The sequence below is a fragment of the Electrophorus electricus genome, chromosome 1 (genome assembly GCF_041902795.1).
Source record: "Electrophorus electricus isolate QZ-2024a chromosome 1, ASM4190279v1, whole genome shotgun sequence".
NCBI classification, from domain to species: Eukaryota; Metazoa; Chordata; class Actinopteri; order Gymnotiformes; family Gymnotidae; genus Electrophorus; species Electrophorus electricus.
In genome coordinates, this window is record NC_137497.1 from 14,838,721 (window position 1) to 14,849,539 (window position 10,819).

Below are 10,819 nucleotides of genomic sequence, written 5' to 3' on the forward strand. Positions count from 1 at the left end.
TGGTAAACTGGGATGTGATGTTGTCACTTCACCTCTCTTTTGTCTCTCTAGTTTGTTGACTGAGAGCGGCGCAGTGTTGATCATGCCTGTGTTTCCTTTTAGCTGTGCTGCCACAGCTACATCTGCCAAAGTCCATCTTTGCACATCATAGTTTCCTAATTTACACACCCTCTACCTGGACATGTCTAATAATCTAGTCTCTCTGTCGGCTGAGGTTCACCTACCCCTGATGTCATGACGTTACTGTCTCAGCTGCCATGGCTCCTCCCACCACCCCATGATGCCCCCTGTTGTAGCCCCCCACACCTCCACCCCACACAGCTACTTCCCCGCTGCCCTTCATGGATGATCTCATACAGGAAGAGTTTCGGTCATGTGCACACCGTCGGGACCAGACTAAGACTTCTAGAAAACCACACTAGACATTAATTGCTTATTGTTCCATATTTCTTTATTTATTTTTCTCCATCTCACTACTTATTCTGCTCCTTATTGTCTATATTCTTACTACTGTAATGTCCGTTATTGTGCAGAGGACCCCACCAGTTTACAGCCCACCAGAACCAGTGCACCGAGGACACTGTCAGTACTGACATCCACACGTCTCTCACACATCTGGAGGACATGGACAGTTATGTTCCAGTGCTGTTCACTGATTACAGCTCAGCAGTCAACACAGTCACCCCAACCAAACTGACTGAAACACTCACCACTGACTCACACCCTCCTTCTGTAAATGGGGGCTGAACTTTCTAACAGACAGAATCAGTCAGTCAGAACTGGCAATGTACATCCAGCACAAGGACTGAGAACTCTGGGACCCCCCAGGACTGTGTGGCCGCCCAGTATAACACCAGCATCATCAAACTGGTTTGACTGATCACTGGATGAGACAGCATACAGGAGGGAGGTGACAGATATGGTGTCATGGTGTCATGACAACAATCTCTCCCTGAATGCAGACAAGACCAAGAAGATGATTGTTGACCCAAGGAGGAAGGAGAAGCAACAGCACACACCACTACAGACAGGAGAGATGGAGGTGAACTCCTTCACCTTCGTGGAGTTCACATCAGTGAGGACCTCACCTGGACCTACAACACACCCCACATCAGTGAGGACATCACCTGGTCCTACAACACACACACCCCACATCAGTGAGGACCTCACCTGGACCTACAACACACACACACCACATCAGTGAGGACATCCCCTGGTCCTACAACACACACACCCCACATCAGTGAAGACCTCACCTGGACCTACAACACACACCCCACATTAGTGAGGACCTCACCTGGACCTACAACACACACACACACCACATCAGTGAGGACCTCACCTGGACCTACAACACACACACCCCACAACAGTGAGGACCTCACCTGGACCTACAACACACACCCCACATCAGTGAGGACCTCACCTGGACCTACAACAAACACCACATCATAAAGAAATCCCAACAGTATCTGCTGTGTCCTCTGTTTATGTACGATACACAGCATGACCTGCAGGTTAACACTCTCCTGACATCAGAACTCTGAAAATGTTCAGCTCTTGTTCACAGTTTTATTGACAACAGGAGGAAACGTGAAACTGAATCACATGAAAGACAAATCAACAACAAGCCAGCCACAACAAGTACCGATATACACAAAACACAATGCAGCAAACTTCACAGAGAATAACATTATCCACCAAATAATGATCTGTGATTACAAATAACAATACAATAAACTACACACAACCACAATGTTTTCAAAAGGTATGAGATGTACGCAGACAACTGCATTAGCACGGCTATGATAACTACAATAACTATAATAACTACAATAACTAGAACTCTTGGAGTTGTATTCTCTCACTCTACGATCGCTACACACATAAACCGACTCGCTGCTACTGACACCCTGTGGTTCAAAAATGAATTACAACTAACCTCAAAAAATGGAACAGAGTTTATAAACTCCTGACAGAACAGCATCTGTACTTCCTGAGGAGGCTGAGGAAATGTAGCATGTCAACTAAAACTCAGCAGTTCCTACAGGAGAATGATGGAGAGCGAACTCACCAGCCACCACAGTATGATATGGGAACTGCACTACTCAGGAATGGAAGACTCAGTTTTCATTATTTTCTCATTCTCACTCTTTCATAAACACACACAGACACACACACACACACACACACACACACACACACACACACACACACACACACACACACACACACACACACACACACACACATATACACGTAAGCACACACAAACAAACCCACATACGCATGCACACACTAACGTTCCATACCTGAGAGTGTCCAGTCTGCAGTGGGGATCCTCCAGTCTAGAAGAGAGCAGCTTCACTCCTGACTCTCCTGGGTGATTGTACGTCAGGTCCAGTTCTTTCAGGTGGGAGGGGTTTGACCTCAGAGCTGAAGCCAGAGAAGAACAGCCTTCCTCTGTGACCAAACAACCAGACAGTCTGCAGAAAGGAGGGAAACAGGTAGAGAGAGACAGAGAGTGAGATGCACTTCCAGAGCAGCCTGCATGGGGCAGCTAGAGAGGCTGGTAACTGTAGTGGAGGTTCCTCCACTCTCATCTCTCTCTGGCGTCCTCCATGGCAGATGGTTTTGTTCACTCTTCTCCAGATCGCTGCTGTCTGTGTTTATTTTAGCTCTTATTTTATTCAGCCCTTCAGAACTCTAGTGCACTATTAAACTACATCAGAAGAACCCTAAAGCTGGACTTACACTGTGTGATTTCAGTGGTCTTATAAGACTGTTACATGTCAGACTGTATGAGATGATGCCAGTAAAATCTTGGCAGAATTCTACATCTGGCTGTGATAACAGAAGTAATAACACTGTCACATTTATGGACCTGTGACTCAGATAACGTCTAAGGATCCTAAGCGATGCATACTTTTTTTTGGAAGTTGCAAAGCTGATGCCAGACTTTCACAAGTGTTTTCCTCAAGATTACAGATAGCTAGACTGCCAGTAGATACAACAGACATTACAATATACCCTACAGTAGATACAACAGACATTACAATATACCCTACAGTAGATACAACAGATGTCACAATATACCCTACAGCAGATACAACAGACATCACAATATACCCTACAGTAAATACAACAGATATCACAATATACCCTACAGTAAATACAACAGATATCACAATGTACTCTACAGTAGATAAAATTTTACAATATACCCTACAGTAGATACAACAGATATCACAACATACTCCATAGTATATAGTATAGTGGAATTATTTTGTCATTATGGGAATATCTCTGAGAAATAGATATCCAAAATCAGCATATTGTAAATGAGTACATGAATTCCCCTAATGGTAGTATGACTTTAATATGGGATTATTAAACTTCCGCGTGCTGTCTGGACAGCAGAGTCCCTCGCAGTCTTCAAACACAGACTGAAGACACATCTGTTTGTGGAATATTTAAATGACCACTGATCCTGCTCCTATGTTGACTAACTGAAACTCTAGTACTTCTTGTAGGGTGTTTATTACTCTGATGTTGACTGCTCCTGTGTTGTCTAACTCTAGTACTTATTGTTTATTTCTGATGTTGGCTGCTCCTGTGTTGTCTAACTCTAGTACTTATTGTTTACTACTCTGACTGCTCCTATGTTGACTAACTCTAGTACTTGTTTATTACTCTGATGTTGACTGCTCCTGTGTTGACTAACTCTAGTACTTATTGTTTATTGCACTGATTGTCTGTTATAGAGCTTAAATGTATTTTGTACTTCTAGACATTAGCATTGATCCCTGTATTTCAACAGTATTCTAGTTCATTGGTATCTTGCACTCTAACCTACTTTACTGGCTAGGATCTGTTCTATGAGGAAATGACAAAGCACTTTTCTAAGTCGCTCTGGATAAAAGCATCTACCAAATGCTGTAAAAGTAAATATAAATGTACTCTTATGTGGTCATGGAACTGTCTTGGCTTTATGGGACATTTCTGGGAAATAGATATCCAAAATCAACCTGAATGAAATGAGTACATGAATTCACCCAAAGGTATTATTATTTTAATAGGAGTTTATGAAAAATAGTAGAGTGAAATCTGTCCAAACTTACTCTGCTGATACTCTGCAAATTCAGTCTATACAAAATGAGTGCATTATTTCGCCTAAAGGTAGTTTGACTTTAATATGGATTTATGAAGACATTGTACAGTGAGTGTCCAAACTTACTCTGCCAATAGTCAAGGGCTTCTACTCACATGTGGTAGTGGAACTGTTTTTGCATTTTGTTAAAATTCAGAAAAATATGTAAAACTTCAATATAGATTTATTAATGATCTGGTGATGGCCAAGGGCCACCAATCAATTGGCAGTGGAATATTTCAGCCCTGGAGTTCCCCTGCCCTGCACATTTGCCACATTTCACTAGTGATAACCCCTGTTTCAGCTGGCCGTCAAGATCTATAATAGCCTTCTGAGAAACATTATGTAGAAAAAGCTTTTCCACAATGCTTATTATGCTGTGTAAATATATTACCAATTGTGTTTAATCTAATTATGCAATTAAACTAGTTCAATCAAATAAACTGTATTTTGTACAAATACGCAAGTCTGTTTCTTTGCTTAGGAAGAGTTAGATTGCTGTGAGCAGCATAATACCGTATAATCGCGCATATAGGCGCATTGAATTTAAACCGCAGATGACTTGACCGTGAATCGCTAAAGCGCGGATAGCGTGATCGCGGTTGTAACCTAGTGACCACCTGTAACCTAGTAACCACCTGTAACCTAGTAACCACCTGTAACCTAGCTACAAGGTTTAAATGTGTTTAAACTGATGTAGGGGACATGACTGATTAATACACAGCTGTAGTTCATGAACACCAGATGTTATAAATCACATCCCCGTCAAATCTCCCGTCACACCCGCACCCTCCTCCCTCCTGCTCTCAACTACGTGAAGATCCAACCGCATTTCTCCTAAAGACTGTAACTTGATTGTTGCAAAAACAAGAAGTCCAATCTTGCTTATTGACGGTTTGGTCAAATTGTTGAGACTGTTAGCTGGTTAGATATCTGTGCTGAACAGTAAACAACTAAACAAATCAACATAGCTAGACTTTCTTTGCTAACATTACCTAGTTAGCTGTTAGCCATGAATGACGATCAGAGATTCAGTGAAAAACTCACACAGGCTTTGTCTGTCTGTCTTAGTCCATCTACTTTTACTTTTTGTCCGTCCCTTTCTGGTATTTTCCTTTTCTCTTGGAAATCACCATAGCAGCAAATATCCTCCAATTCCAGTTTGAGATTTTCTGTCATTTTCATGATCCACTACAGTTCTCTTCACCTCAGTAAGTTAAAACAGCTCCTCTGATGCTATTGGCCACTGTAATGACGTCATTCAATATTCTGCCGCCCCGGCCGTCCTACCACATATGTGATTGGATCAAATTACTGTCACTCAAAATGAGAACCTTCTCACTCATATTTCTGTTACTGCTGGATACAAGTGCTTCTTGGATATTCATGTTATTACTACCTTTATTTTTTTTTTCAAATGGTACAATTTAAAAAAATTTGTGGAGTGTTTTTATTGTACCTTTTGACATTTTTTAATACGTCAACATAGACTTCCTAAAAACACAAGGGCAACAATCACAAGGTTATTACTGTATTTCTAGACCAAACTGTTTTCTGCTGTTTCGTGTGCTCCCAGTTTTAGTTGAGAAAAATATTAGGAACATTATCTTCACTACATATAATGGTGTTATACTGTTTCTGACCATTCTGGTGCCCTACACACACCCAAACACACCCTGCTGCTACCACACTACAGTTACAGTGAAACTACAAACACTCCATAACTGCAGCCTGATAAGATTTAATAGACAGACTGAACTCAGGCATGCTAATAGAACACAGATTTGTACCTTCAGTTTCCAGAGTTGGCTCTGTCCTAGAACAACTCCCCCAGGTCATTGTGCCAGTGTTGGGTAGTGTAGTCTATTGTGTGGCTGTGTGTATCAACATACAGAAGATTACTGTACATTCACTGAGTGGATTTGAGCTTGTTACATCTACTACTGTATTTTCTTTTCCCTCTTCTGGTTTATGTTTAATGAAGACAGGTTTGGGGTGGAGCATGTGTTGGGTTTGGCTTTTATTCTGGCTTATAATTCCCATAGAGTCAGACGGCATGTTTGTAGATCTCTATTACTTTTTTGTAATAATGGTTTGTGCTCACAATAAAGTGTCTGTTGTGGTCTCTCCTCCTGCACTGGCACATAACAGAGATGTATAAAGGTTGGTATCTCTCTCTAATCATCTGCAGCTGAAATAACCAGCAACTGAAGATGGCTGCCTCCAACACTCCAAACACTGTAAGATAAAACTGATGATTTTCTTCATAATTTGTGAACCCTAAAGACGGCCATGTTACTATATTGTGTGGGATGTAGCTTGGACACATTAAAACTAGCATAACCATTGTATTAGAGTGTTGCTATGAACAATGCATTAAATAAGAGTTTTACACATTTTTTTTTTTTAACAGAGCAGTGCCTTGACTCTCCCACTATTTGTATTTTATATAATTTCCTTGCAAAACACCTTCACTATTGTTTCTGAACTTCTGAGCCCTCCAGACATCTTGTGGTTTTAAGTATTTTCTGTGGTCAGTGTTTGTTCTCCTGTATGGAGGAAGCAGAAAGACAAGGAGCACAGCAAGGGGTCCAGTGAGGAGCACATTCTATCAGTGGTGGTCACACACAGATAATAGTTCTGCCTCTCTAACACACACAAATAGATCTGTCTGTCTCTCTCTCTCTCTCTCTCTCTCTCTCTCTCTCTCTCTCTCTCTCTCTCTCTCTCTCACATATACACACAAATAATAGATCTGTCTGTCTCTCTCTGGCTGTCTCTCACTCTCTATTTCAGACACACACACACACACACACAGATAATAGTTCTCTTTCTCTCTCAAACACGTAGATAATAGTTCTGTCTCTCTCTCTCCCCATCTCTCTCACACACACACACACACACACACACACACACACACACACACACACACACACACACACACGTTTCAATCGAGGTGAAGCATTATAAACAGCAAATGAAACATATTTGTGTCAATCTGTGTAATAAATAAGATTTCAAACAGTAGTCATATTGGCTCTGAACTAAACAGTGTGAGGTTTGGTTTACTGTGTATAAACAGTAATTATATTGGCCCTGAACTAAACAGTGTGAGGTCTGGTTTACTGTGTATAAACAGTAGTTATACTGGCCCTGAACTAAACAGTGTGAGGTCTGGTTTAATGTGTATATACAGTAGTCATATTGGCACTGAACTAAACAGTGTGAGGTCTGGTTTACTGTGTATATACAGTAGTCATATTGGCACTGAACTAAACAGTGTGAGGTCTGGTTTACTGTGTATGAACAGTAGTCATATTGGCTGTGAACTAAACAGTGTGAGGTCTGGTTTACTGTGTATATACAGTAGTCATATTGGCAGTGAACTAAACAGTGTGAGGTCTGGTTTACTGTGTATATACAGTAGTTATACTGGCCCTGAACTAAACAGTGTGAGGTCTGGTTTACTGTGTATATACAGTAGTCATATTGGAACTGAACTAAACAGTGTGAGGTCTGGTTTACTGTGTATATACAGTAGTCATATTGGCACTGAACTAAACAGTGTGAGGTCTGGTTTACTGTGTATATACAGTAGTCATATTGGCCGTGAACTAAACAGTGTGAGGTCTGGTTTACTGTGTATATACAGTAGTCATATTGGCACTGAACTAAACAGTGTGAGGTCTAGTTTACTGTGTATGAACAGTTGTTATACTGATCCTGAACTAAATAGTGTGAGCTCTGGCTTGATTGCTGGCAAATAATTTCAGCACCAAATGTCCAGTTGAGGCCTGCAGAACATATTTACTGGGGGGACAGATGGGACCAGTGAACATCTTGTGGTGACACACTAAAATGGCCTTACAGCACAGAGGAATTTCAGGGTACACAAGTTAAGTGTATAATAAACTACATACATACTGTTTAATTCCTTATCAGATTATGACAAATCACATGAAGTCAGTAAGGGAGTCATTCATTAACCCATAAGATTACATTTTGAATGAATCATCACCAATAAATCAAGGGTGTGGGTTACATAAACATAAATATTATTATCTGAGAAAGGTTCATTTCTGTCCAGCACTTAATATTTTATATCACTTACAAGTATCTTCCATTCTTTGATTCATACCCTTGATAAAGGTTGTATTTCAAGATTCCAAAAATTGTGTGTGTGGTTATAATTCTACAAGTAGTTATAATTCTATATTTAGTTCTAATACTACAAGTAGTTATAAGTCTCCCTGTGGTTATAATTTTACAATTGGTGATAATTCTTGATGTATCTACATTCTGTAGTATCAAATAATGAATTATGGATGCAGAAATGTCAGAAATGTCTGAAGTTCTGATGTAATTACAAAACACCACACATGCTAGGTACCACACACACACACACACACACACACACACACACACACACACACTTAGACAATATCCCACCCAAAAACACAAGGGAATCATGTGTGCTTGTAAAAGAGTCCTGTAATGTGTCTAGAACCTCAATAGTTCAGCTTTAAATGTTTTAATTAAGATTTTAAGGGCTTGTATTTGCAGAGAGATTAGAATGACTGATGTTTACAGTGTTTCCATACATAAACTAGATAAAATCACTCAGTGAAAATCTTACATTAGAACACTTCATTTTACAACACTATTGTTGGGAGTTTCTGAATATATTCATCCTGTAAGACATTTTGCTAAATTTCTGCGCTCAGGTGACCAAAAATGCAGCTTGTGGACAAAATGCCAAAGCGCCTAGTTGAAGCAGCATTGTAATAAATACACCTGTACATGTGGACAAGGACTCATCTGTGTCTCCTCTTTACAATGTTATATTTCTCTTATACACTTGAATATCTGCTTATGCATCACAAATGTAACTCTTTGTCTCCACAGTGTGGTCATTTAATGAAATGCAGTGAGGTTTCAACAGAAAACTATATTTAGAAATATTTAGAGAAGAGAACTTTATAATATAATATAAAAATGTATATTTCCTTGCATTGCCTTGTCTGGCAATGTTTGTTTAATACTGTACTATAAGGGAGTTGACACTGACCTTTTTAAAATGCCTCTTTATTTACATTCAAAAATAGTCACAGAAACTCACCTGAGAATCTCCAGTTTACAGTGTGAACTCTTCAGTCCAGCACAGAGCTGCTCCACTCCTGAATTCTGCAGATCATTATTATTCATCTCCACCTCTCTCAGTGAGTTTTCTGTTTGTAGAACTGATGTGAGAGATTTGCAAGACTCTTGCGTGAGACCACAGCCAGATAGTCTGTAAAAGATTAAATACAGTAAATAATGTAGTTCAGTCAGAGGATGATGAATTAAAAGATCTGAACTGCTAATAAAAATGTAAAGAAGAGTTTGAAAGGTCTGGAACACACTGATACATTTTCAGCCTTTTAATTTTACAAACACAGCAACATTTAACACTGCTGTGTCTTTATCAAAGACAAAATGGACAAAAACATGACAAATAACATTCATTAGCAACCTAAAACAGATGAACAAATAATGGATGGTTGGTTCATAAGTCAGTGAATGGCAGTTACCATAATCAGAGTCCAAATATCAAAATATCCCACCCCTAACACCATAACAGGAAACAGAACAACATAGATCTCATTCAATGTTTCACAAATACAAACACATTAATATACAAACCGAAAATATTGTTGGCAGACATGCAGAGTAGTGATTATGGAGAAATAAACACTGCAGTATTGATTATGGAGGAATAAACACTGCAGTAGCGATTATGTTGGAATGAACACAGCAGTAGTGATTTTAGAGGAATAATCACAGTAGTATTTATTATGGAGAAATAAACACTGCAGGAGTGATTATGTAGAAATAAACACTGCAGTTTTGACTATGGAATAATGAACACTGCAGTTTTGATTATGGAGGAATGAACATTGCAGTAGTGAATATTAGTGTATGAACACTGCAGTACTAATGGTGGTAGGATGAACACTGCAATAGTGATTATGGAGGAATGAACACTGCAGTATTGATTGGACAGAATGCAGACAGCATAATCTTTTACTAGTGTTTACATTCCTTTGCTCACACTATGAGTCACTGATCATGAAACATTCTCCTCTGCCTTTGCTTTTCCAAGTGATGTCCTGAGTTCTGTCTGAGTGGTGCACCAAGAATCCTAGAGGCTTAATAGCTGAGTCAGGGACCCCATCAGTCAGTCAGGTGTGTGTGAGGCAGACCCCATCAGTCAGTCAGTTCTGACTCTCTCACACACACAAATAATATATCTGTCTGTCTCTCTCTTGTGGTGACACATTAAAATATCCTTACAGCACAGAGGAATTTCAGGGTACACAAGTTAATACAGTGGTAAAACCACTATTATATTGTATAATAAACTACATACTGTTTAATTCCTTATCAGATTATGACATTCACATGAAGTCAGTCAGGGAGTCATTAATTAACCCATGAGATTACAATTTGAATAAATCTTCACCAATAAATCAAGGGTGTGGGTTACATAAACATAAATACTGTTACCTGAGAAAGGTTTAATTTCTGTCCAGCACTTAATATTTTATATCACTTACAAGTATCTTCAGTTCTTTGATTCATCCCTTCGAAAAAGGTTGTATTTCAAGATTCCAAAAATTCTACTTGTGG

General features: G+C 39.5%; 1 protein-coding gene across 1 annotated transcript in view; it reads right to left on the reverse strand.

The window, feature by feature from the left end:
* The window catches only part of LOC145657385 (stonustoxin subunit beta-like), an 18,581-nt gene extending 9,240 nt beyond the window's left edge, over nucleotides 1-9,341 (reverse strand). The window contains exons 1-2 of the mRNA XM_081711783.1: nucleotides 9,270-9,341; nucleotides 2,313-2,486 (exon numbers count right to left, since the gene is read on the reverse strand). The gene's annotated coding sequence lies outside the window, so the exon portion shown is untranslated. The remainder of the gene's footprint in view (nucleotides 1-2,312; nucleotides 2,487-9,269) is intronic.
* Nucleotides 9,342-10,819: the final 1,478 nt, after the last annotated feature.